The sequence below is a fragment of the Giraffa tippelskirchi genome, chromosome 10 (assembly GCF_054371585.1).
Source record: "Giraffa tippelskirchi isolate mGirTip1 chromosome 10, T2T-mGirTip1v1.2.pri, whole genome shotgun sequence".
In the NCBI taxonomy this organism is placed as follows: Eukaryota; Metazoa; Chordata; class Mammalia; order Artiodactyla; family Giraffidae; genus Giraffa; species Giraffa tippelskirchi.
The window spans coordinates 116,572,523-116,600,259 of NC_137284.1; the positions used below are offsets into that span (position 1 = coordinate 116,572,523).

The following is a 27,737-nucleotide window of genomic DNA, read 5'->3' on the forward strand; positions in this document are numbered from 1 at the left end:
GTAAAAAAAAAAAAAAATAAGGAAATCTCTAATTACTTGGAAACTAAGCAACACATTTCTAAACAATCCACGGGTCAAAGAAGAGGTCTCAAGGGAATTTTGAAAAATAAATTGAACTGAATGGAAGCAAAAATACAATAAAAAGAAATTGGTATGTATGTTAGTCATTCGGTCATGTCTGACTCTGCAACCCCATGGACCAGAGCCTGCAAGGTTCCTCTGTCCATGGAATTCTCCAGGCAAGAATATTGGAGTGGGTTGCCATTCCCTTCTCTGGGGGATCTTCCCCACCCAGGTGTCAAACCCAGGTCTCCTGCATTACAAGCAGATTCTTTACTGTATAAACCACCAAGGAAGCCCAATAAGAATTGGTAGGCCACAGCTAAAGCAGTACTGAGAAGGAAATTTATAAGACTAAGTGCATGTATTTTAAAAAAATAAAAAAGGAAAATTCTCAAATCCATAATCCAAACTCCCAACTCAAGAACCTGGAAAAGCAAAAAAACAAAACAAACAAAAAAAAACCTCAAAGCAAGCAGGAGTAAAAAATAGTGGAAAAAAATCAGTGAAACATAGCACTGACTCTTTGAAAGATCAGTAAAATTGACACACCTCTTACAAAAACTGACCAAAAAATTCACTGGATCAGGAAGGAAATGCGGAATATTGCTATAGACCATACACACACTGGAAGGATAATAAAGGATTACTATGAACAACTGCACACATAAATTTGACAACTTAGACAAAATAAACTCTTTGAAAACCACAAATCAGCACAATTTTCTCAACAGATGAAGATAATTTGAGTAGACTTATAACTATTAAAAAAACTGAATTGTAATTAAATAACTCTACAGAACAAAAATCTCTAGGCCCAAGGGGCTTCACTGGAGAATTCTATCATAGCTTTAAAGAATAATTAACAACCAATTCTACACAATCTTTTTCAGAAATAGAGTAAAAAACTTCTTGATTCATTTTTTTTGAAGCTAGTATCAGCTTTGATATCACAACCAGACAAAGATAGTACACAAAAGGAAAATTATACAAAAATATCCCTCATTAATAAAGAAAAATCATGGCCTCTGGTCCCATCACTTCATGGAAAATAGATGATAGATGGGGAAACAATGGAAACAGTGAGAGACTTTATTTTCTTGGGTTCCAAAATCACTATGGATGGTGACTGCAGCCATGAAATTAAAAGATGCTGCTCCTTGGAAGAAAAGCTATGACTAACATAGACAGCATATTAAAAAGCAAACACATTAGTTTGCTGACAAAGGTGCATCTAGTCAAAACTATGTTTTTTCCAGTAGTCATGTATGGATGTGAGAGTTTGACCATATGGAAGTCTGAGCACTGAAGAATTGACGCTTTTGAACTGTGGTGTTGGAGAAGACTCTTGATATTCCCTTTGACTGCAAGGAGATCCAACCAGTCAATTCTAAAGGAAATCAGTCCTGAACATTCATTGGAAGAACTGATGCTGAAGCTGAAATTCCAATACTTTGGCCACCTGATGCAAAGAGCTGACTCGTTAGAAAAGACCTGATGCTGGGAAAGATTGAAGGCTGGAGGAAAAGGGGACAACAGAGGATGAGATATTTGGATGGCATCATTGACTCAATGGACATGAGTTTGAGCAAGCTATGGGAGATGGTGATGGACAGGGAAGCCTGGCATGCTGCAGTCCATGGGGTCACAAAGAGTCAGACATGACTGAGCAGCTGAACGACAAATAGAGGGAAAAAAAATCTTTAACATTAATAAATAGAATTTGCTGTGCTTAGTCGCTCACTCACATCTGACACTTTGGGACTTTATTGACTGTAGCCTGCCAGGCTCCTCTGTCCATGGGGATTCTCCAGACAAGAATACTGGAGTGGATTGTCATGCCCTTCTCCAGGGCATCTTCCCAACGAGGGACTGAATCCAGTTCTCCCACATTGCAGGTGGATTTTTTAATGTCTGAGCCACCAGATTTTAGCAACATATAAAAGAATTCTAGACCATAATCAAGTGAGATTTATTTGAGGGCACCAGGCTGATTCAATATGTGAAAATAAATCAGCGTAATCCAACATATTAACAGGCTACAGAAGAAATATCACATGATTATATCATTCATTGTAGAAAAAGTATTCAACAAAATTCAACATCACTCATGATAAAATAAATCTTTCAGAAAAATTGGAATAGAGGTGTACTTTTATCAACATGATAAAGAGCACTTACAAAAAAATCCCCCAAACTACAGCTAACTTTACACTCAATAGTGAGACTAATGGCTTTTCCTCTATTATCAGGATGTCCACACTCACAACTCTTATTCAGCATAGTGATGGATGACACAGCTGGTGCAATAAGGCAAGAAAAGGAAATAAAAGTCATGCAGATTGGAAAAAAAAATTTAAAAAGTCTATATTTGTAGCTAACATGACAATATACTTAGAAAATCTCAGAGAATCTACAAAACTTCCTAGAACTAATAAATGAGTTTGGTAACATTGAGGAATACAGGATAAGCGTTCAAAAATCCATTGTATTTTAATACATTACCAATGAATATGTGGATACTGAAATTAAAATTCTACTACCATTTATAATTTTTCAAAAGCAAATATGAAATACTTATATGTAAATCTAAGATACCATGTATAACATGTACCGGACTTGTATAATGCAAATCATAAGATACTGATGAGGAAAATAAAAAAAAAAAATAGATGGAGAGACATATGGTATTTATGGACTGGGAGATTCAACATGATAAAGATGTCAGTTCTCTCCAAATTAATATACAGGCTTAACCCATTTTTTTAAAATCAAAATTTCAACAAGATTTTTTAGATATAGCCAAGATCTTTCAAGAATTATATGAGAAAGAAAACAACCCTGAAAAAAATAATAAAGTGGGAGGAATCAATCTATCCAATTTTAAGACTTATTAGATAACTACATTAATCAAGATGTGTGGTATTAGTGAAAACATAGACACATAAATCAATGGAGCAGAATAGGGAACCCAGGAATAGGAATGAAGTGAAGTGAAATGAAAGTTGCTCAGTCATGTGCGACTCTTTGCAACCCCATAGACTGTACAAGTCCATGGAATTCTCCAGGCCAGAATACTAGAGTGGGTAGCCTTTCTCTTCTCCAGGGGATCTTCCCAACCCAGGGATTGAACCCAGGTCTCCTGCATTGCAGGTGGATCCTTTACCAATTGAACTGCCAGGAAAGCAGGAACAGGCTCAGACAAATATGCTCAGTTGATTTTTGACAAAAGTACAGAAGCAGTTCAATGAAAGATAGACCTTTCTTTCAATAAATGGGGCAATTGGACATTCATAAGCAAAACAATACACCTCACCATAAACCTCAGCCCTTACACAAACATTAAGTCAAAATGGATAACAGACTTACTTAAACGCACAACTTAAAATTATCATGCTTTTAAAAAAAAGTGGGAGAAAATCTTTAGGAAGTTGGACTGAATCAAGAGTCACAAACCTGATACCAGGAAACACAATTCATTAAAGGGAAAGTTAATAAACTGGATTTTATACAAATTAGAAAGTTTTGTTTTGTTAAAGACCCTGTTGAGATGAAAAGACAAGTTACAAGTGGGGAACACATTTGTGAAGCATGTATGTGACAAAGGATTGGAATCTAAAATATATAAAGTACACTCAAAACCTGAGTTAAAAACCTTGAGTACCACACTTAATATCCCTGTATCTGTTTCCTCCTCTCTAAAATGGTCTCACCCTGTTGATTCTTCCTTCACAAAGCTGTTACAAGTATTAAATGGGTTAATGGAGGCAAATCATTTAAACTAGTACCTGGAATGCAAAATGCTCACCTAGGTGTTATTTATTATTATCTAAAAAACCTCCCCAGTTGCTCTGTCTCACTGGTTCTCAAAAGTATCTCTGGGCCTGCAGCATCCCCATTACCTGAGACCACAAATCTCTGGAAGTAGAGGTGGGTGGGTCTTAGCAATCTGTGTTTCAACAGCTTTCCGAGTGATTCTGAGGCATGCCACTGGTTTATCTCATCTCTCCATTTACTTCCTTAATCACTGTCACAGTTAGACATCAGGTGTTTATTGACATAATCACTACCCACTTCTCTACCAGAACAAGTATTCCACCAGAGTGAACTTGTCAGTCTTGTTCACTGTTGCCAGCATGATATGTAGCACAAAGTGAGTACTGGGAATCTAGTAACAAATAAATGAATGAATAAACCTGGCCATGGTTATGTATTTAAATAACTGAGCTGGTTGATATTGACTCCAGGCTTGCTCTCTCTGACAAGTGGAGGATCAATGATGCCCTAATTCCTCATCTTTGCTCAGCAGCCTTGTTTCTCACGTGGTGCTGTGCAAGATGAGAGTCCCTGGCACAGGAAGCCTGACTTTTAAACAGCATTTTAAATACAATCACGGCCACAGCAGAGCCAAGGATTCTCTGCGTGTGGAAGTCCATGTGCCCTCTTCCCACTGTGCTGTGTTGGCCACCTCATTATTTTTCTTGTGACTGTCAGTGGCTGCTTTTCTGAATGGCCACAGGTCACCCTCTCTCTCTGCAACTTTTAGTGGCTCTGGCTGATGAAGGATCCTTCTCTTGCAAGGAGGTGACCTGCCATCTCAGTTTGCAGGGAGCCTTTATTCACCCTGGGTTTTAGTGAAAAGAAGATTGAGTGCATTTGTGCTCACACTCCTTCCCATGACGCTAGCCTCTCAGCTCCTCCTGACCTGTGTCTGACAATTCCACCGCTGTCTCCTTTGCAGGCTTCTCGTCCTCAGCTTCTCACTGCCTGAGAGGTGGTGTTCTCAGGGGCCTGTCATTTCCCTTTACAGGTGCGCTCTTTGAAGGATCCGCTTCTCCCCCGCCAGCATTTGTAATTCAGACCTCTTCGTTGGCATATCCACCTGGGTGTCCCAAAGGAACCTCGGCGCTATGTGTCTAAGATGAAATGACTTATCTTGCCTTTCCCTGTTCCTTGTCATCATATTATCATGCTTAAAAGCATTACCATCCACTGTGTTACCCAAGGAAGAAATCTGGGAGCCATTCTTCATTCTGACCTGTATCTCACTTCCTGTATCTTATCAGTGTTCTAGTCCTTGAAAAGTTACCCCCTTATCACGCCTTACAACACCCTCCTACCCCTCCTCTGGTGCTACTCAAGGTTGCCATTTTGTGCCATGTGACAGCCTGCTGCAAAGTTTCAGGCATTTCACCTAGGCTATTTTAATCATCTAACTGATATCTTTGTTACTGACCTTATAGCTGTATACATCCTCAACATAACCACATTACAATTAAATAACTTTTTGAAATGCAAATTTGGTCCCTTTTGCTTAAAATTATTTCAAAGCTCTCATGTTACAGAATATGGTACAAACCGCTTAGCACGCTGTCACTGGGCCCTTCCTTACCAGTCCAGAGATCTCCATCTCTACACCTTGCTTTAAAACCTATATAGTCATCATACCAATCAACTAGCATCCTTAGCTTTTCAAAGCCTTTTTTTAAAATTAAGCTTTCTTTTCAGATACTCAGGTAGAAATAAACACACTCTCCCCTTTAAGCCCATCAGTATCAGTCAGGCTTTGCTACAGTAATAACTCCAAATGAGAAAGACAAACACTCACCTCTTGGTCACGTGCATGAGGGCAGAGGGGTGAGCTGCAGCTCTGCTCCAGGCTATAGAGAGACTTCCAGTTGGCTTCACAGGACTCTTCACTCGGCACCCAAGCTGAAGCAACTGCTGTTTCCCAGGGCATGTGCTTCTTGTGCAGATATAAGAAGTGTAAGTTAGAGCCCTCACTGAAACCTGTGGCTACATTTTAAAGCTCTTGCTCACATTTAAGGACATCTACTCAGTAAATGGAAACACATTCCATCATGTTTGTGGCACCTTTACAACTGTGGGATCTGATGGTAGATTCAGATTTGGGGATAAAGATACCAGGACAAAATTAAAAGCTTTGGAACAGATCGACTGACATCAACTTGTTGCTTCCATCACAATGGAAACATGTGCATATGCTTCCAGCTACAACTAGTCAAAGAGACATGAATTCTATAATCCCCAGAAGGAAAGTGACATTTTCCCACGTGACACAGCTGAAGAGCTAAAACCCAGGCATAAGAAGTGGTAGTTGAAGACTTCTGGGTTGTTGGGTGTTGTTTTCTCTCCACTCTACCTTGTCTCTGTACAAATTTGGGTCCCAGGTTTTGATGGGTTGTCAGTCATGGATGTGGATTTCAATCCCTGAAGAAAAAGATGTCGTTGTTCACCAGTTAAGAGCCCACTGGCCACAGTGACTAGCCGTCTACACTTTACTGCCTGTTAGAGATTTCTTCTGTAACTCTAAGAGGTTGATATTATTGTAGAAGCTGGAGTCACATTGGTGACTGATAGGTATTAACAGTGCTTTCTTCAGCAATGTATTTAATATGTACTAGAGAAAAACAGGAAACATTCTATGATCCCTGTATTGTAATTTGTAATAAAATATTTTGAAGATTGGAAAAGATTGGGGGAAAAAAACTCTTGGCAAGTTGCATGGCTAAGATCAACATCAGTAATATAGGTAGATTTACCTCTTCTAGAGGAGATATCAAGGGAACATTTCATGTAAGGATGGGATTGATAAAGGACAGAAATGTTAAGAACCTAACAGAAGCAGAAAAGATTAAGAAGAGGTAGCAAGAATATGCAGAAGAACTATACAAAAAGGTCTTAATGACCCGGATAACCGTGATGGTGTGGTCACTCACCTAGAGCCAGACATCCTGGAATGTGAAGTCAAGTGGGCCTTAGGAAGTATTACTATGAACAAAGCTAGTGGAGGTGACGGAATCCCAGCTGAGCTATTTCAAATCTTAAAAGATGATGGTGTGAAAGTGCTGCACTCCATATGTCAGCAAATTTGGAAAACTCACCAGTGGCTACAGAACTGGAAAAGGTCAGTTTTCATTCCAATCTCAAAGAAGGGCAATGCCAAAGAATGTTCAAACTACCATACAATTGTGCTCATTTAACATGCCAGCAAGGTAAAGCTCAAAATTCTTCAAGCAAGGCTTCAGCAGTACATGAACGGAGAAGCTCCAGCTGTACAAGCTGCATTAAGAAAAGGCAGAGGAACAAGAGATTAAATTGCCAACATCCATTAGATCACAGAGAAATCAAGGGAATTTCAGAAAAACATCTATTTCTGCTTCATTGACTACACTAAAGCCTTTGACTGTGTGGATCACAACAAACTGTGGAAAATTCCTAAACAGATGGAAATATCAGACCACCTAACTTGTCTCCTGAGAAACCTGTAGGCAGGTCAAGAAGCAACAGTTAGAATCGGACATGGAACAAACGACTGGTTCAAAACTGGGAAAGGCTGTATAATGTTACCCTGTTTATTTAACTTAAATGCAGAGTACATCATGCAAAATGCCAGGCTGAAGGAATCACAAGCTGGAATAAAGCCAGGAGAAATATCAACAACCTCAGATATGCAGATGATACCACTCTAATGGCAGAAAGTAAAGAGGAACTAAAGAGCCTCATGATGAGCATAAAAGAGGAGAGTGAAAAAGCTGGCTTAAAACTCAGCATTAAAAAAATGAAGATCATGGTATCTGGTCCCATCACTTCAAGACAAATAGAAGGGGGAAAAGTGGAAACAGTAACAGATTTTATTTTCTTGGGTTCCAAATTACTGCACACAATGACTGCAGCCATGAAATTAAAAGACACTTTCTCCTTGGAAGGGCTATGACAAACCTAGACACTATAAGAAAAAGCAGCAATGTCATTTTGCTGACAAAGCTCCACACATTCAAAGCTGTGGTTTTTTCCAATAGTCATGTGTAGGTGTGAGAGTTGGACCATAAAGAAGGCTGAGTGCCAAAGAATTAATGCTTTTGAACTGTGGTGCTTGAGATGACTTGTGAGAGTCCCTTGAACTGCAAGGAGATCAAACCAGTCAATCCTAAAGTAAATCAACCCTGAATATTCATTAGAAGGACTGATGCTGAAGCTGAAGCTCCAATACCCTGGCTACCTGATGCAAAGAGCCAATTCACTGGAAAAGACCCTGATGTTAGGAAAGATTGAGGGCAGGAGGAGAAGGGGCTGACAGAGGATAGGATGGTTGGATGGTAATATCAAGTCAATGGACATGAATTTGAGCAAACTCAGGGAGATAGTGAAGGACAGGGAAGCCTCATGTGCTGCAGTACATGGGGTCGCAAAGAGTCAGACACAACTCTAAACAACAGTAAGAGAAGGCCCGATTGAGTACCTGGGATAACTTATCCAATTTATCCCACAATCCAATACCTGGTACATTAGAGCCCCTCACCCCTTCATTGGAAGGACTGATGTTGAAGCTGAAACTCCAATACTTTGGCCACCTGATGCAAAGAGTTGACTCATTTGAAAAGACCCTGATGCTGGGAAAGATTGAAGGCAGGAGGAGAAGGGAATGACAGAGGATAAGATGGTTGGATGGCATCACCGACTCAATGGACGTGAATTTGGGTAAACTCCAGGAGTTGGTGATGGACAGGGAGGCCTGGCATGCTGCAGTCCGTGGGGTCACAAAGAGTTGGACATGACTAAGTGACTGAACTGAACTGAACCCCTTTATTTGTTTAGCTATCTTTCTCTTTAAGCATCTGAGGGTTGGGTCCTGATTTGTTCTCCTATTCCTTGCAAGGACTTAGTATAGGTGCTGAATGGGTAAATGAATTAATGACTGACCCAACAATTCAAGACGGAAAATGCAGGAAGAGGATTGAGTTTGTTGAAAGTAATGAGTTCAGGATCAACCTCACAGGCTAAATATATTCTGAGTCCTGTCCTGGTAGTGGAGCTGTCATTTTTTGATACACTAAGAGTTAATGTGTTCTGAGTTCTATCCTACCAACTCTTTTTGAAAGGGGCTAGTAAGCCTTAAATAGTAAGTAAACTTTACATAGATACTTTTAGAGAAGGTTTAGGTTCACAGCAAAATTGAATAGAAGGTACAGAGATTTCCCATACACTCCCCACAAGTATTCTTGCCTAATCTCCCTTACTTATCAACATCCCCACCCTCACCAGAATGGTACAGTGTTTACAATAGATCAACCTACATTTATACACCATTATCTCCCCAAGTCCATAGATTACTTTTGGGTTCATACTTGGTGTTGTATATTTCAAAGATTTGGATAAATGTATAATGATATATGTCCACCATTATAGTATCATGCTATTGTTTAGTCGTTAAGTCGTGTCCAACTCTTTCGCAACCCCATGGACTGCAGGACACCAGGCCTCCTCTGTCCATGGGATTTTCCAGGCAAGAATACTGTGGGTTGCCATTTCCTTCTCCAGGGGATCTTCCTGACCCAGGGATTGAACCTGGGTTTCCTGCACGTCTCCTGCTTTGCAGGTGGATTCTTTGACCGCTAAGCCACTGGGAAGCCCTACAGAATCACATAGAGTGATTGTACTGCTCTAAAAACCCCCTGGGTTCCACCTATTCATCCCTCTCACTCCTGCTGTGCGTGTGCTTAGTTGCTCAGTTATGTCTGACTCTTTGAACTTTAACCAGGCTCCTGTGTCCATGGGGATTCTCCAGGCAGGTTGCCATGCTCTCCTCCAGGGGATCTTCCCAACCCAGAGATTGAACCCAGGTCTCTCACATTGCAGGAGGATTCTTGACTGTCTGAGCCACTAGGGAAGCCAAAGAATACTAGAGTGGGTAGCCTATCCCTTCTCCAGGGAGATCTTCCCAACCCAGGGATCAAACTGGGGTCTTCTGCATTGCAGGGGGATTCTTGACCAGCTGAGCTACCAGTGAAGACCTCTCACTCCTAACCCCTGGCAACCACTAATCTCTTTGGTGTCTCCATAGTTTTACATGTTCCAGAACATCATATAATTGGAAACATACACTTTATGTCCTGTTTGGATTGGCTTCTTTCACCCGTTAATATGTATTTAAGGTTCCACCCAGGTGGCATTAGCGGTAAAGAACCTGCTTGCCAATACAGGCAGACATAAGAAATGCGGGTTTGATCCCTGGGTCTGGAAGATACCCTGGAGGAAGGCATGGCAACCCACTCCAGTATTCTTGCCTGCAGAATCCCATGGACAGAGGAGCCTGGCAAGCTACAGTCCATAGGGTCGAATTGAGTCTGACATGACTGAAGTGATTTAGCAGCACTGGAACAAGGTTCCACAATATCTTTTCATGGCTTGACAGCTCATTTCTTTTTAGCACTGAATAATATTCCATTGTCTGCTTGTACCACAGTATATTTTTCCATTCACCTGCTGAAAGACATCTTGGTTGCTTCCAGGATTCAGCGATTATGAATAAAGCTGCTGTAATCATCCCTGAGCAGGTTTATGTGTGGATATAAGTCTAGAGAACATTTGGGCAAGTAACAATAAATGTAATTGTTGGATGATATGGTGAGAGTATGTTTAGTTCTGTAAGAAACCACCAAACTGTCTTTTAAAATGTTTGTACCATTTTGCCTTACCATCAGCAATAGTGAGAGTTCCTGTTGTTCCATAACCTTACCAGCATTTGATAGTGTCAGTGTTCCAGATTTTGGCCATTTTAATAGGTGTATAGTGATATCTCATTGCTGTTTTAATTTGCATTTCCCTGATGACATACAATGTGGAACATTTTTCCATATGCTTATTTTCCATCTGTATATCTTTCATGAGGTGTCTGTTGAGGTCTTTGGCCCATTTTTTTTTTAATTGAGTTGTTGGTTTCCTTATCTTTGTATTCAGTCATGTCTGACTCTGTATTACCCTATGGACTGTAGCCTGCCAGTCTCTTCTGTCCATGGGATTCTCTAGGCAAGAATATTGGAGTGGGTTGCCATGCCCTCCTCCAGGGGATCTTCCCAACCATGAGTTGTACATAATTTTTGATTGCCTGAGTACCTTGACTTCAAATTTTCTCAAATCTTAAATATAAAGATGGGTAGCTTTAGAATTGGCTTTCTTACCTCTAGAAGCTGCTGTTAAAGAAGACTAATTAGGCATTTGCAAAATATGGACAGCCACAGAACTTAAAAATAAGAGAAAGGGAGAATGAAAACATAGATGAGAGAAGAACTTTTTAGATTCCAGAAAGTGCTTGAACCTCTAAAGTTGCAAAGTATCAATATTTAGTGGGTTTTCATGTACACTTATCTTGAGAAATAGACTACAGTTTTTGCATCAGAGTCTCATGGGATTTTTCAAATCACAAAAGATTAAATAAACCCATTGTTGGCAAGAGAAACTAGAATAAATACCATTTTATTTCCAGATGATAGAATTAACAATAATTTATTGAGCACATTTTGAGATTGGCACTGTTCTAAGCACTTTTGTGGGAATTCTCATTTAATTTTCAAAGCAACAATTATTACTGTCTTTAATTGACAAATTCAGAGACTGCTAGTGGCTCTAGGTCATGTGCCTAGTCAGTGGCAGAGAGAGAGATATGCCCAAAGCTGCCCTCTTAACCACTATGCCGTATTCCCTTCAGTCCTCAACTTAATTTTACTTTACCCCTCTCAGTCTTTCTTAATAATTTTGGTTAAAAAAAATAGTTTTTAAATTTAGCTCCCTGGCAGTCACACATTGGCCAGCTCTCAGATTTCTGGCAGGGTGACCCAGTTTGCACATCACAAATATAACTGAAGACATAACTAGATACTTAGATACATTTTCATCATTGTGCAATCTTACTAATGGGTTGGCCTCAGACTTCAAGTGGAAAAGTTGTGGTGCTTCTTCTAAGGGGTAGGCATTTCCCAAGTTCTGTTCAACTACTGAATTCTGCTCATTAGGTTAATGAAAAGCAAATTTGCAGTCCCCTTGCTATTGTAAAGCATTCCAGCAATGATAAATTCATATGGAAATTTATCAGTTCTTATTTAAGTAGTTGGAAACCTCCAGAAATTGTCCTGTTGTATGATGAGAATTCACTAGCTGAGGATAACCCTGAAAATCTGTCCCGTTTCCAGAGATGCTTTTTCAGAGAGATATTTAAATAAGGACTTTAAATTGATTGTCCCAAATGTGATGAGTGATGGGCCATCTTGACTGTGCACTGGTATGTGTGTTGGGTTTATGGTCGTCCTGAACCTAGTGATAAATCAGTGTCAGGCACTTTAGCTGGAGAGTTCAGTTCTCTACTCACCTTTCATCTCTGAGTGGTTACTGTGCATACATGGCATTTACATTTGCAAAGTGCCTTTGTCCTCCAAATATCACAGTAGATGCAGGGACATTTTATGATTGCTAGTTCAAAGGTGGAGAGACTGACGGGGTGATGGAGGGGGGAATGGCTAACCAAGGTGCCTGGCACCTGTGAAGCAGTCACAGGGGTCCTTCATCTGACATCTCTTCATAGGTCTTTTTATTTTTGTTCCTTTCCCCTTTTCTTCTTCTCTGCTTTTTTGCCTTTCATGCTTCCTAGTAATAACTCACAAATATGACTTAAATTACAGAAAGCAGAACATAGCATAGTGCTTAAGAGAAGGGACACAGGAGTCTGACTCTGGCCCAGCTGAAGTGACCTCAGGTAACAAACTCAACTGTAAAATGGGGCTAGTAGGACAGCCCTTACAGAGCCCATATGAGGATTTTAATTTAGTTAGAGCTGTTATTTTTGTTACTGTCATTAGAAACGAAACAATATGAGGCAGAAACAATTAAAGGTTTATCTCTATGAGACAGACCATAGGCTTTGGGCTTTTTGTTAATGGAGAAATGACTGAGGTCTGGAGCAACCAGGGGTGTCTTCAGAGGACTGGGGACACTTGACCTAGCTGCAAGGGATGGCTGAATTTGAATAAGCAGATATGAAAGGGAAGGAACTGTGAAACTGCAGTGATTTTAAACAGACACTTTAAATTCTCAAGCATGTCTTCCATAAAAGTAGAGTCTAATTTAGCTCCCCAAGAAGATGGACTGGCCTTGGTGTTTTTCTTCTAATAAGTAGAATGTGAGACTCCCTGACTTTTGATACTAAAATAGAAAATGTGATGCAGTTTGTCTGTTGCTCTATTATCTATCTACCTACCTACCTATCACTTTTAGAGCCCTGAGCTACCTTGTAAGAAGTCAGACTACGTGAAGCAAACATGGGGCCACATAGGAAGAGCAAAGAGCTAGAGACGCCTGCTCAAGGATTCCCAGATGCTCCAGTCTTCCCAGCTCTGGCATCAGATAATTCAGTCCCAGCCACCATCTGATAGTAGCTGTGTGACAGACCCTGAGCAAGAACTGCCTAGCTGACCCCAGTCAACTGCTGATCTCTGAGAGATAATCATAAACTGTTATTTTAAGCCAATAAATTTGAGAGTAACTTATTACTTAACCACAGTAACTGGAACTAGAACCAAAGGCGTTAGGACATGTATAAGCCAAAGCAAACTTACAATTAAATAGCAGAATGACAAAGCCAGCAATATTCAGTTTAAATAGGTAAATTTGCTTTGATGGATGATGTTTTGCAAGCCAAATTGATGTTCATGTCATTAAAAGGTGAATGCCACAGTGCAACCCTGATGGCTCAGACAGTAAAGAATCTGCCTGCACTGTTGGAAACCTGGGTTTGATCCCTGGGAAGATCTCCTGGAGAAGGGAATGGCAACCCACTCCAGTATTCTGGTCTGGAGAATTCCACGGACAGAGGAGCCTGGCAGGCTACAATTTACACAAAATTTGAAACCTCTTTAGGGGATTATTCACCACATGAGATGTATTAGGGAACTTGACTGGGCTGGAAAGTGGGGTGATACACTCCAGATAGTCCTAAGCAAAAAGTTCAGCTGAAGTGGAATAGAGTGGAGTTTTGGCCCCAGTGGTCAGCATCTAGAGTCTGAACTATTGACTTGTAGTCACTATTGATTCCTGTGTAGGGCAGTGACATGATGAATGTCCGATTTCAAGATTCATCTCACAATGGTATGTGTATGATGAATTAAACAGATGTGAGGCTAGAGTCAGGAAGACTGGCTTACAGTCTCTTCCACTATACTTCTAGCCCTTAAAAAAAAAAGCTGTGTTCACCAAGTTCTAACTGAATATGTGGTACCCTACTGGGCTCTGAAAAATGCAGTATAGGTTGGGAATTGGGTTTAGTTTCAGCACTCAAAGATTTATGGTGTTCTTTCTTCCACTCCTGCCTGTCATCGATAGATGAACAACCTTGGTCAAACCATTCATGTCCTGGTGCCTCTGAGCCCTGATCTATCAAACAGGGATAATGATATATACATTCAATCCATGTAGTAAATATTAAATATAATATATATATATGAAATCTTCAAGAAGCTTCAAGCTTTCACAGAATAGGATGAGTTTATACTTTTTAGAGTACACTTAAGTGTTACATCAATCTTATAAGAGAACATTTAAACTGTTGTAAATAGTTGTAAAAAGGAGATAGCAATGTTACTTTTGTATTGGACAAACTATATTGTAACAGCATTCATGGAAATTTTGAAATGAATAAAAACCCTCAGTATTTAAGAGCTACCAAATATCAACATCTTGTTTTCCATATTTCATACTTCTTATATATTTATTTCAAATATGTGTACATATGTGTATTCATTTACAACATGTAGTATAGATCTATTGCTGTATTTTGCTTTTTTTCCACGTAAACGTTAGCACTTTCTTGTTATTCTATCAGATCATAAGCACAATTTTATAATAGCCCATCAAATTGATATCTCACAATTTAGTTAATCTCTGTATTGTTTGAAGCCCATCTATACATGTAACATATTTCCTTCCTTTCTTCTAGCATGGAAGAAGAAATACAAACCATCAGGAACGGAATTATTGAAGTAAAAAGAAGAAATATTTTAATTTCCTCTAAAATAACTTATTGAGTGCTCTTTTTCAAAATTGGGAGATACTATGTGTTTCAGAAGAGGCAAACTTTGAAGACCCTATACAGACAGATTGCTTCACTGAAACTCTCAGCATCTGACACCTGGTTTTCTTCGCCTTAGCAGCAAGGAAGGGAGCAGGCATTGCTTTCTGAGGCCACCCCATGGAGTCTTTGGACAATATCACTTGGAAATCAGGGCTTGTTGACTGAGTTAAGCAAACAGGTGACACGTTGGCTCTGGTAAAGGACGCTATAAAGTCCAGCCTCGGCCCCTTGGTGACCTCAGACAGTTATCGGTTTGAGAAAATCTTCAATTCTAGTCAAACAAGGTTAAGCTAGTGTGTTAATGTGCAGGGAGTTCTGATTTAGGAATGACCTGAGGTTTATCTGCCTACTTGTATTAATCATTTAGGGACAGCTGCTGGAAGCACAATGCCGGAACTGGGGGTGACAGCCATTTGGAGCAAGTAAACAAGGTTTCCAGAGCCAGGGAACATGCAAGAGCAGCAGTGATAGTATTCCACTCTCCCAAAGCAATTGTTTTTTTCCTTTCTTTTAAGTCACCTTCTTAAAGATCAGAAGCTTTGATCTGGGAGAGTGTGAAGTTCAAGCAGTCCAAAGTCCCTGAACTCTGCCACACAGAGCCCTGAACTGCCATCAGAGAATTCAAATGAGATCACGATGCAGCAAATTCTCTCCTGTGCACCATGGTTTCGGTACCTATTGAACTGTTTTGTAAACAGTGCAAATATTAACTTTGCCTGTTGTGTGCCGAGCAGGGTTAGGTAATACTGAAACAGTAATGACAGTCACTGAAAGCTGGATTTAGTCAGGTAAATGATAAAAAGATTTGTTTTGTTTTTGATGGTGGTATAGAAGTGTCTGCCTTGAGGAAGAAGCAGACAGACACATAGCTAAACACAGTGATGCTCAACCTTGGCTGACTTCAGAATTCCCCCAATACAGAAAATGGTGTTACCCACATCAACTGAATCTGAAATTTCTGTGTGTCTGTGGGGTGGGAGTGAGGGTGAGTGGGCATCTGGAATTTTAAATCCTGAATCAAAATTGAAGATCACTGTTGTTACACTGGAGCAAAAAGTGTCTGAGGTGTGAATTACAGTGAATGCTGAAGTTACCTATGTATGCATGTTATTTTAGTGTCATCAACAAGAGGGTTGAAGTTACCTATGTATGCATGTTATTTTAGTGTCATCAACATTATTACTATTCACAGAAATCCTGCCCCTTACATTCTCAGCACTAGTTCCTCCTCTGCAGCTCCCAGTGTTTATTTCTCCTCAAGTTTCTCCCATACCACAGCGCAGATTTGGCAGGCACAACCTATAATCTCATCCACAACACTAGATACAGAATCCGTGACTTTGAAAATTCTGACTCCTTCTTGGAGAAGGGAAAAGCAGAGTCCTTGCCAAAGGTGGAGGCCAAATATGGAGTTTCCAAAACTCAGAGAAGCTGGAGGGCGCTCTGGAAAAAGCAGCTAGGAAGACTGAAAGTCATAGCTATAGAAACGGAAGGAAACACAGTGTTTCATCCTACAGGTGAGGGAACTGAGAACAGAGGGGCTGGAACTTGTTCAAAATCACACGTAGGCAGGGGAGTACGATAGTTGTGTCTGGAACTCTGGTCTCCTAGCTCCCTTTACCCGCATGGAGGGATGGGCGGGGATTTAAGGGAAAGCAGAGTGAGTATACTCCTCCCTCCAACTGTGGCGCCAGCTTTGCTGAAATCTGTTTTACATAAGAGGCTTTTAGGAAGGATTGAAAACCACAACATCCTAGAGCCCATTGATGGTTCTGATTTCAGTCACCATATTTTTTGCAGGTTCTGCTAATCCAACAAAGCTTGTTTACAGAGTATTTAGCAGGGAAGTTTCCAGTTCTTCACATACACATACACACACACATACCTATACACATACACACACCTCTCCCTCTCCTTCAGAGACTCCAAACCACAACTCTAGAGATCAATTGCTCTCTTTCAGTCAACCCCTTTAACTTGCTAAAGGGCCAAAAATCACTGGGTCCTTGGACATTTTGAAATGTAAGAAGTCAACCTCTTTGTGTCTCTGTGCATGGACATTTTTCCAGGCTTATAACAAACAGCCTGATTCTTCACTGTATGATCTCTACAACATTCTCTTTTCAAATTATGTATAGATATGCAAAACTCTAGCCATAACCATTCTAAAAACAAAAACAATCACAACAGTTTTCTATGTGCTTATGTAGTCTGCAAGGATTGTATCATTAATTCTCACAATGACTCTGTTACATTAGCTCCATTTTACAGATGAAGTTAACTGAGAGGTTATTATCTACTGAGGAGATCTGTACCCAGATCACCCTGATTCCAAGGTTGTGCCCTTAACCACTCAGACCAACGCATGCTTCATCCCATAAACAATTGTTATAAATTGATTTTTTTATTGGGCTGAAGCATATAAAAATCACTATATTTTCTTTTTAGATCATCTTCAAATATCAGCAACCTCAGATATGCAGATGATACCACTCTAATGGCAGAAAATGAAGAGGAACTAAAGAACCTCTTGATGAGGAGAGTGAAAAAGCTGACTTAAGACTCAACATTAAAAAAATGAAGGTCATGGTATCTGGTCCCATCACTTCATGGCAAATAGAAGGGAATAAAGTGGAAACAGTGACAGATTTTATTTTCTTGGGCTCCAAAATCACTGCAGATAGTAACTGCAGCCATGAAATTAAAAGATGCTGGTCCTTGGAAGGAAAGCTATGACAATCCTAGACAGTGTATTGAAAAACAAAGACGTCACTTTGCCAACCAAGGTTCATATAGTCAAAGCTACAGTTTTTCCAATAGTTAAGTATGGATGTGAGAGTTGGACCATAAAGAAGACTGCGCACTGAAGAACTGATGTTTTCAAACTGTAGTGCTGGAGAAGACTCTTGTGAGTCCCTTGGACTGCAAGGAGAGCAAACCAATCAATCCTAAAGGAAATAAACCCTGAATGTTCATTGGAAGGACTCATGCTGAAGCTCCAATACTTTGGCCACCTGATGTGAAGAGCCAACTTTGGAAAAGACCCTGATGCCGGGAAAGATTGAAAGCAAAAGGAGAAGGTGGTGGCAGAGAATGAGATGGTTGGATGGCATCACCGATTCAATGGACATAATTTGAGCAAACTCTGGGACATAGTGAAGGACAGGGAAGCCTGGGGTGCTGTAGCCCATGGGGTTGTAAAGAATCGGACATGACTTAGTGACTGAACAACAGCAAATAGAAGCATCTCGTCCCACCTCTTATTATCTAAAGACCTGCATGGTGAATTATTTTGAGAACAGCTAGAACTGCCATGAGCCTACAATCATTGGCATCTGCACCCAGAGCGTAGGAAAGTGGTAAGGCCCCAGAGATGTATGGGGGTACCACCAGCATCTGCTATTTGATTTATTAATATACTGGACAGTGCTAAGTACCGCAGCTACAAATTAAGAATAAGCTTTCTGTCTTGGAGGAATTCACAGTCTAGTGGGAAATCCAGACTTAAACATGCAAAATTTCAATATAACAAGTACTCAATTAGCATAATGCGTAAGGCACGTTTTAAGCACAGAGATGAGTCAGTAAATCCAGCCTGTGTCAAAGGGGTGGGCAGAGAAGCCTAACTCAAGGGCATGACCCATATGCTAAGCCTGGATGGACGAGGGAGAGCTAGCCTGACAGAAGATGGTTGAGGAGCTGGTGGGGAAAGGTGTTGCAGGCAGAAGAAGTGGCACAAAGGGTGGGGCAAAGTCTGGAACAACACAGAGGGTACAAGGAGCAGCGAGCACGTCCATGTATTAGAATGCAGAGCTGGAGGCTGGGGGGAGGTTGGAGAACACACACGGGCAGACTAATGGGTTATGCAGAGTTTGGAATTCTTTGTAGACAGCGGGAAGTCATTTATGAATCTTAAGCTCACAAGTGACATGATCAGATTTGCCATTTAGGCTGATCACCCTAACCAGCTATCAGCTGTTTCCTGCTGTTACCACTGACTCATACATACGACATTCTCCCAAGAGTTTATCCAGTGGTTATGGCCACATTTTTTCCCCTACTAAGAAAACATGTTAGAAAATGCAAATTGAGAAGACATTATTATGAGGATATTAAAAATTGGAAAACTGGCCACAGTTCTTGACCCCTCCCCCTGGAAACCACATTCTTTATAAAGTGACTTTGCTGCTGCCTCCTTCAACACACGGAGTCTATTTTCCCCACACTCTGAATCTGAACTGAGTGTGCCTTGCTTTTGGAGGTAAACGTGACCACCGGAGCCTTTCCTAGACCTCCGGAGGCCACACGCACTTCTGCTCTCTCCCCTGGATCCCTAACTCCCCTGTGTGAGCTGTAGGGTGAGATACCATGTCACCAGCCCTGAGTCAACCATGTTGTCCACCCAGAACTTCAGATACAAGAAAGCCAAGCCAAGGCTTTAGTCAACTTGCAGAAGATCACAGACACATTTATGTGCTTAGTGGAAGCAACTTTTGCTCTGCCATGAGTTAAATAAATGGTCATTGTTTCAGGCTGTTAAGTGTTTCGGTGGATGCTTATTCTACAAAAACTACTATGTGAAAGGTGGGATAATCTTGTATTCAATCTTTCAAAGAGTAAATCATTTGCAAGCCTTAACGCTTTATCCATGATAAGTAACAAAGTACTCTGAACTTGTTGGGATGTTGCAACACAATGACAAAGCATGATAAAAAGAGTTTCTCCAAGTATGCCTCAGAAAGGCTTCTGCTTCAGGGAAGATGGAGCAGATAATCCTTTGCCCTACTCCTCTGGCAGGTACAACTAAGACCTCTGGATATTAGATACAAAACAAACAAAACTCTGAAAGGTGGAGAGAAAAGGCAGACCAGCTAGGGATTATGGGACCTGAGGGAAGATACAATGGTGAGTTTCCTGAATTTCTTTTTTGCCTTGTATATCCCAAATTTGGAGGTAAAGAAGCCAACAATCTAGAAATGTCAACAGCCATGGACCAAAATAATTCTAACAAAAACTTGCTCTCTCTAGTCACAGCTACAAGAAAAGAACAGCCTCGCACGGCAAAGAACTTCTAGATACTACCCATTCTCCTCTAGCCAACAGCACAGGAAAAACTGCAGCCCTTCCTCTCATCCCCACCAATGAAGGCTGGGTGGGCAGCCTGGACTTCCACTCTTGAGAAGCTGTGATAAGCACCTGAATGTCCCTTCTGGGGGTGGTGTCAGGGAAGAGCCACCAAGGGCTGAGACCTTCATCCTAGTAGACAATGAGCTGCCTCCATCTCCCACCATGTCCAAGGAGAGCACACGGGAGCCTGGACTTGCACCTCCCCCGGGCAGGAGGGAGCCACCCCCTTCCTCCCCCAGGGATGGTGTCAGGGGAAGCCTAGTGGAGTGAAGCCAGGCTTTCACTGTGGCCAGCAATAATGAGTTGTCAACCCTCCCATGCCCGACCCCAGAGTTGTCAATGGAATCACATGGGGAGCTGAACTGCCATTTCTGCCCAGCAGTAATAAGGAGCCCCCACCCCTGCGGTTATCAATGAAAGCTGAGTGGGAAACATGAAACTTCTCCTTTCATCTGGGAAATGAGGCAGCGCCTTCACTTTTCATGCTGGAGCAAGGCCAGAAAAAGTCAGTAACAGAAGGTTCAATACAATCCAGAGTCTCAGCACGTAATACGAAAATTTCCAGGTTATACTTGAAAATCACTCATCATACCAAGAATCAATCAGAAAAGGTCAGAAGTGGAATGGGAAAAAGGCAACATCAGTATCACAGATATGACAGAATTAACTGACAAAGTCTTTAACTTAGTCATGATAAAAATGCCTCAAAGAACAATTATGGGTATGATTGAAACAAATATAAAAATAGCCTCAGCAAAGAAATAGAAGATATAAAGAAAAGGGGGTGGGTGGAAGAGAAGTGAGTGAGGCTGTAAAAGTTCAGCAGGATGTATCCTGTATCTTGTCTGCATCAATGTTCATGTCCTGGTTGTGATATTATCCTATAGTTTTGCTAGATGTTGCCATTGGGGGAAACTGGGTTGAGGGCACACGGGATCTCTCTGGATTACTTCTTAAAACTGCATGTGAATCTGTAATTATTTCAAAATAAAATTTCATTTTAAAATAAGCTTGTCCTTGAAATTCCAGTACTGTGTAATGCTCATGGTGCTGCCTGGAAAAAAAGTTTCTGTGATTAAATAAGTTTGGTAAATGCTGAGGTAAATAAAGTTTACCAGTTTGTCTTTACTATGGGACTCACCAGAGCCATGCATTTGTATTTTCTATCATAAATAATAAACCCTACTATCAGAAGATGTAATAAGGCTGTTGTGAGGATTAAACAAGATGCACCATCTAATGGGAAGGTAAATTGGCCTAACTGTGGAAAAGAATATGGAGGTTCCTCAAAAAACTAAAATTAGAGTTGCCACATGATCCAGCAATCCTACTCCTGGGCATATATCCAGACAAAACTATAATTCAAAAGGTACTTACACACCTATGTTCATAGCAGCACTGTTTACCACAGCCAAGACATGGAAACAGCCTAAATGTCCACTGACAAGTGAATGGATAAAGAAGATGTGGTGTGTGTGTGTGTGTACATACACACAATGGAATATTACTCAGCTATAAAAAGAATGAAATAATGTCATGTGCAGTAATATAGATGGACCTAGAGATGATCAAACTAAGTGAAGTCAGTCAAAAAGACAAAAATACCATATGATACCATACTAATACATGGAATCTAAAACACAACACAAATGAACCTATCTACAAAACAGAAACAGACTCACAGAGACATAGAGAACAGACTTGTGGTTGTCAGGGGGAGAGGGAGGTCGGAGAGACTGGGAGTTTGGGATTAGCAGATGAAAACTAGTAAATATAGGATGAATAAACAACAAGGTCCTACTGTATAGTACAGGAAGCTATATTCAATATCCTGTGATAAACCATAATAGAAAAGAATATGAAAAATAATATACAAGTATAACTGGGTCCCTTTGCTATACAGCAGAAATTAACACAGCATTTTATAGAGCTCCAGTGGCACAACTGGCTAGCATGAGGTATTTATAGAACACAGCAGTTTAAATCAACTATACTTTAATAAAATTTAGAGAGAAGATGTACCATGTAAAAGAGCATATAATACCTGACACAAATGTTAAGATTATTCATTATTATATTTACTCGTTACCATAAATTTATCACATTCGTGGTATTACATTAATTTAAAAAAATAGGGAGTTGATGGAGGTTTAAGGAATTTACATAACTTAAAAGGCACAGCTAGCAAGAGGCAGAGCCAGAATTTGATCTCATATTCAACCCCCAAGTATCTACTATTAATTCTGATGCAGAATTCCTCCCAAAAGCATGATTTAAAAACAAACCCAAAACACAGTTAAAAGGGAAGGAACAAACTAGGAAAAGTATTTAGAATTATACCAAAGGGTTTCATTTATTGTTATATAAAGGGATTTCATAAATCAATAACAAACTTTTCCTAATAAAACAATGGGCAAATTATCGATATACCAGTTCACGATTGTGGCTAAAGGACATCTGAGAGTGTTCACGACTCAAAATGTAATTTTTATAAAAATTTCTAAATTAAATAGACCAATGTCATTTTTCTTTATTTTTTCCCCAAATGAGAAAGTCATATATCTACTCATAAAATGGCTGTGGTGAAATGGGCACTTTCAAACAGCTGTTGTCATCATTACTCGTATAACGTTAGCTACAGGAAATTTGCCTTAAAGTTTTTCTCTTTTGACTTACTTATTTAATTTCTAAGAATCAATAAAATTAATTTAAAAATTTTAAAAATGAATCAGATACATAAACAAAGATTTATGTTCAAAGATATTTATCACAGCATTATTTATATGACCAAAAAAATGTGAGAAGAGGCTTCATAACTGTCAGGAAGGAATGGTTAAAAAATTATGGGACAGGCATGTGATTGCCATCATTAACAATTACATTTTAGAAAACTAGTGGTATGGGGAAATGCATATGATAAATTGTTAAGGGAAAAAAGCAGGAAATCTCCAGTTTTATAAAAGCATAATATGTGTGAGTATAAATATATATACATACATATATATATAGGAAAAGAAAATATATGAAAAGGACAAGGGTGTCACTCTCATGAATGACCCCCACTTTCCTTACTATAATTTCCAAAATCTAGACAGTAGTAAGTCAGGAAAAAAACAGCAATAATTGACTTCCCACCAATCTTTAAACCCAAAATGTCTTTGATGTGAACACTAGCAAGTTCATGTTTTAATCAATACCTTATACTTGGAGCCTGAATACTCTAAAGCAGAGTGGGAAGAACTCCTGCCTCAGGGAGCTGTATTTCCAGGGTCCTGTCGGAGGTGAGGAGTGGAAACAGAAAGCAGGACATCAGCAGAAATGCCCTCCCCTACAGGGAGGGGAGGCTAGTCAGCAGCCAGGATGAAACGTGAGAGGACCAGGACTTGGCTCCCTCACTACCAAAGCTGCCCCAGCTCCTTCTGCTCACGTCACCACTGACAGACCCTGCAGTCACACGGGCACCTGGTTACATGTGTGTGACAAACATCAAATGACTACCAAAGTGGTTTTTGCCAATTTGTTGAAAGAAGTAATAGTAGAATAGCATTGATGACATTACACGGTTTGATAGCCAGAGCACACCATGGTCCATACCAAACATTACTTAGATGCTTTTTTTAAAGAGTAAGGATGCTATGCTTTTCTATTTGCTGTGAAACTGAGCAGGATATTGAGTATGCATTAGATTATTTAGTACTTGGTGCCTAATAGACAATTTACACTTCACTTGTCTCTTGTCTACAGACGTCTTTGTTTCTTTTCTTTTCTTTTTTTGTAAATTTATCCACTTTTATTTATTTTTGGTTGTGCTGGGTCTTCATTGCTATGAGGGCTTTCTTTAACTGCAGTGAGAGTGGGCTATTCTCTAGTTGTGTGCACTGACTTCTCACTGCAGTGGCTTCTCTTGCTGCAGAGCACGGGCTCCAGGGCACGCAGGCTTCAGCAGCTGTGGCCCAGGGGCTTCAGTAGTTGCGGCTCCCAGGCCCTAGAGCGCAGGTTCAGTAGTTGGTTCTCATGCTGCACAGCATGCTGCATGCTCCACAGCATGCAGGATCTTCCCGGATCAGGGACTGAACCCATGTGAGCTACCAGGGAAGTCCATCTCTTGGTTTCTTTTCCCATGTCTGTTTTCCCTGTTTTCATCACCTCGGGAAAAGGTACCTGCTGCTTTTTTAAAAGGTACCTGCTGCTTTTTTTTTTTTTAACTTTCAGGTCAATTTTTAAAAATACTATACTTATTTGTCAAAATAAAGCTTTTCACATTTAAAAAAAATCAACCATATATTTCACTTTCAATCTACAGGTTGTTCTCACTTTATCACTTTCTTTCACCTCTGACCTCCTGGTATCCACTCCATTCCCAAATACATGCTGAATCCTTCCACTTCTATCTGCATCATAACTCACTAATGAAAGCCAAGCTAAGTGCATCTGGACCGACATATTTTTCCTTCTAAACAGGTCTCCCTGTTCCCACTCCTGCCTTTCACAATGCATTCTCTGCCTGGAAGTCCATGTGATGTTTTACAAATGTAAATCAGACTGCTTCAGGCCTGCACCTAAAGCCCATCATGACTCTGGATGAGACTTAGAACAATATCCATACTGCTTACATTGGTATTGATTTTTCACCTGACCTGACCCTGCCAACCTCTCTCATCTCATCTGGTACCACTCTCCCCTTCACAACCACCTCCACAGCCTTCTTACTGTCCTCAATGATGTCAAGTGTGTGGCCACCACAGGACCTTTGTCCTAGCTCATCCTTCTGTCTCGAACACTTTCCCCTAAACTGTTCCATCATTTACACCTTAGCTCGAATACCACCTCTTCACCAATTACCTTCGTTAACTAACTAATTTAAAGTCACTTCACCTGTTCTATTTGCTTCCTAGCACTTACTATCCTTCAACAGTATTTTCTTTGTATGTTTAATGTCTGTCTCCTCTATTAATAAAATGCAAGTCCCATGGAGTAGGAATCTAGTCTATCTTGTATCCTACACCCCTAGAATCATGCCTAGTAGATCATTTATTGAATGAATGAACATGTATTTAATCATATAAAATATAGATTTTATGTTATTGATTTGTTGAGTGGTAAGCCCATAAATTACATAAATATTCTACAAAGCATTTCTAAATATTCTAAAAATACCACAAGACTATTAGGGGGATGAAATGAATCAGTACCTAAAAGGCAGTGACTGCATGCTTTTGGGAAGTGCTCCTGCTTGGTCATGAGAAGATTCTGTGCGGTGAGTGATGGATGGAGACAAGCAGACAGCATGGGACAGCGCTGGGAGCAGAGGCAAGCCCAGGGGTGTGGACAGTGCAGAATATGAGAAAAGGAGGATAATGATCCAGCCTGGCAGTTAACGGCCACCAACAAGTGTGTGTGCTTGGTGTGCAAGGCACAGAAAGCGTCATGTAGGAATGGGCTATGGCTTTAGGAACAGCTATCTGTGAATTGTAGGCTTGAGGCAATTTGCTATCAGGTGCAGGTAGACTTCTGGCTCAGGGAGACAGATAAAGCCCAGAGTGGTAGGGACTGGAGTGTGAGGCAGGTTACTAACACAGGAACTCAGACTCAAAGAACAAGGCGGGTGCCTGTAATTAGAACTGTGTACCAGACAGAGCCTGGTCTACAGGTCCAGCTTTCTTCCCCCGGCCCTCTGTAGGTTCTCTGTGTGTTTCAGCAATTTTAACACAGTCAAGAATGTTTCACGAAACAAAATAAAGAGTATCACCAGTCTGTAGAAGCCTGAGGTCGGAGAGAAACAGAAACAAAACTGGCTCTTTTGCAGAAAAGCATGTGCTTGAGAGAAGAAAAACACAGAACTTCCTGGAGGCTTCACAGCAAGTGCCACGAGGCAAAAAACACCTCAGAACGTTGCTTTTAGGTATTTATGACCATCTGTAACCCGCTTCCCAGGTGGCGCTAGTTGTAAAGAACCTGCCTACCAACGTGGGATACATAAGAGAGACGGGTTCAATCCCTGGGTCAGGAAGATCCCCTTGAAGAGGGCATGGCAACCCACTCCAGTATTCTTGCCTGGAGAATCCCTGTGGACAGAGGAGCCTATATGGCTACAGTCCACAGGGTCACAGAGTCCAACAGGACTGAAGCGACTTAGTGTGCACCCACATTAGCACATAAACACTGCATAAAGCCCACAGTGTTATAAAGATCCCATTAAGAAAAAGTTGTCCTCTTACCTGTGGACCCATCTGTAGATGTGGGCCAGGCACCCCGGCATAGAGTGTTGTTAGATGAGGGGGTATGGAAGTGAACCCCCAGACATGCTGCCCAGTCACTGGACCCCAGAGCACAATGCTGGGCAAGGCTTGCTTCAGCCCTTCTTCCCAAGGTCTGCAGAGATCCTGGAGCACAATTCTGAGCTGGGACTGCAGAGTGGAATCACATGGACAGCTTTAAAAATTCCTGAAGCCTGAGTCTCACACCTAGAGATGCTGATAAAACTGGCCTGGTGCAGGCAGAGTGCCCGAGATTTTTAAAAACTCTCAGCTGGGTTTAAGGGGTAGCATGGAGAGCGGGCCTGCACTGACCATGGAGGGTCAAGAGGAAGGGTCATGGAGGAGGATCTGGACACCAGGCAATAGGGTCACTTCTATCGATTACCAGCATCAGTGGCTATGAATCTACTGGATCTGCTTTCCTTGTTGTTTTAACCCACCAATTTCCAGCACAAACAGCTTTTGTGCATCTTGACATTATCGGTAAATAATTTTAAAAATTGCATGCAGATTTTATTATTTAAAATATGAATTTCTACTCCTTGTTCTTTCATGTGGTAGAATAAGACATTCAAGCTCAGGGCCTGGCTTGGGACCACAAGCTGCACTAATAATTTTGTTTGGAGCAGTGGTGCTTAGTGATGAATAAAGTAGGGCCAGTCAATCCTAAAGGAAATCAGTCCTTATTATTCATTGGAAGGACTGATGCTGAAGCTGAAACTTCAATACTTTGGCCCCCTGATGCGAAGAGCTGACTCATTGGAAAAGACTCTGATGCTGGGAAAGACTGAAGGCAGGAGGAGAAGGGGACGACAGAGGATGAGAAGGTTGGATGGCATCACTGACTGGATGGACATGAGTTTGAGCAAGCTCCAGGAGTTGGTGATGGACAGGGAAGCCTGGCATGCTGCAGTCTATGGGGTCACAAAGTGTTGGACATGACCGAGCAATTTAACTGAACTGAACTGAAAGCAGGGCCTGGAATCAGACAGGGGCTTCCCAGATGGTTCAGTGATAAAGAACCCACCTGCTAATGCAGGAGATGGGGGTTGGGAAGATTCCCTGGAGAAGGAAATGGCAACCCACTCCAGGGAAATCCCATGGACAGAGGAGCCTGGTGGGCTACAATCCCATGGGGTCACAGAAGAGTTGGACACAGCTTACCAACTAAACAATAACAAGAATCAGACAGACCAACGTTAAAATCCCAGCTCTCTTCTTCTGAAATTCACAAGTGAGACTGAAGATCTCCCTTTCAGGATTCCTTTCTCTCTCTCTAACCCAAGTATCTCTAGGACTCAGCCATCTCTGAGGCCACAGTCATCTCTCTACCTACACTTTGCCGGCCTAGTGCCTCGATCTGCTTGTGTGGC

The 27,737-nt window shown here is 40.9% G+C and overlaps 1 protein-coding gene and 1 long non-coding RNA gene across 3 annotated transcripts in view; one reads left to right on the forward strand and one right to left on the reverse strand.

Moving 5' to 3' along the window:
- The window catches only part of LOC145523507 (uncharacterized), a 73,208-nt gene extending 57,135 nt beyond the window's left edge, over window positions 1–16,073 (forward strand). Inside the window, exon 3 of the long non-coding RNA XR_014066635.1 lies at window positions 14,846–16,073. This is a non-coding gene — a long non-coding RNA (uncharacterized LOC145523507). The remainder of the gene's footprint in view (window positions 1–14,845) is intronic.
- The window catches only part of PALS2 (protein associated with LIN7 2, MAGUK p55 family member), a 405,603-nt gene that overhangs the window by 221,456 nt on the left and 156,410 nt on the right, over window positions 1–27,737 (reverse strand). Inside the window, exons 5-6 of one of the 2 annotated variants that reach the window (XM_081533867.1) lie at window positions 26,326–26,514; window positions 5,669–5,806 (exon numbers count right to left, since the gene is read on the reverse strand). The gene's annotated coding sequence lies outside the window, so the exon portion shown is untranslated. The remainder of the gene's footprint in view (window positions 1–5,668; window positions 5,807–26,325; window positions 26,515–27,737) is intronic. The other variant, XM_081533868.1, reaches the window with a different exon arrangement.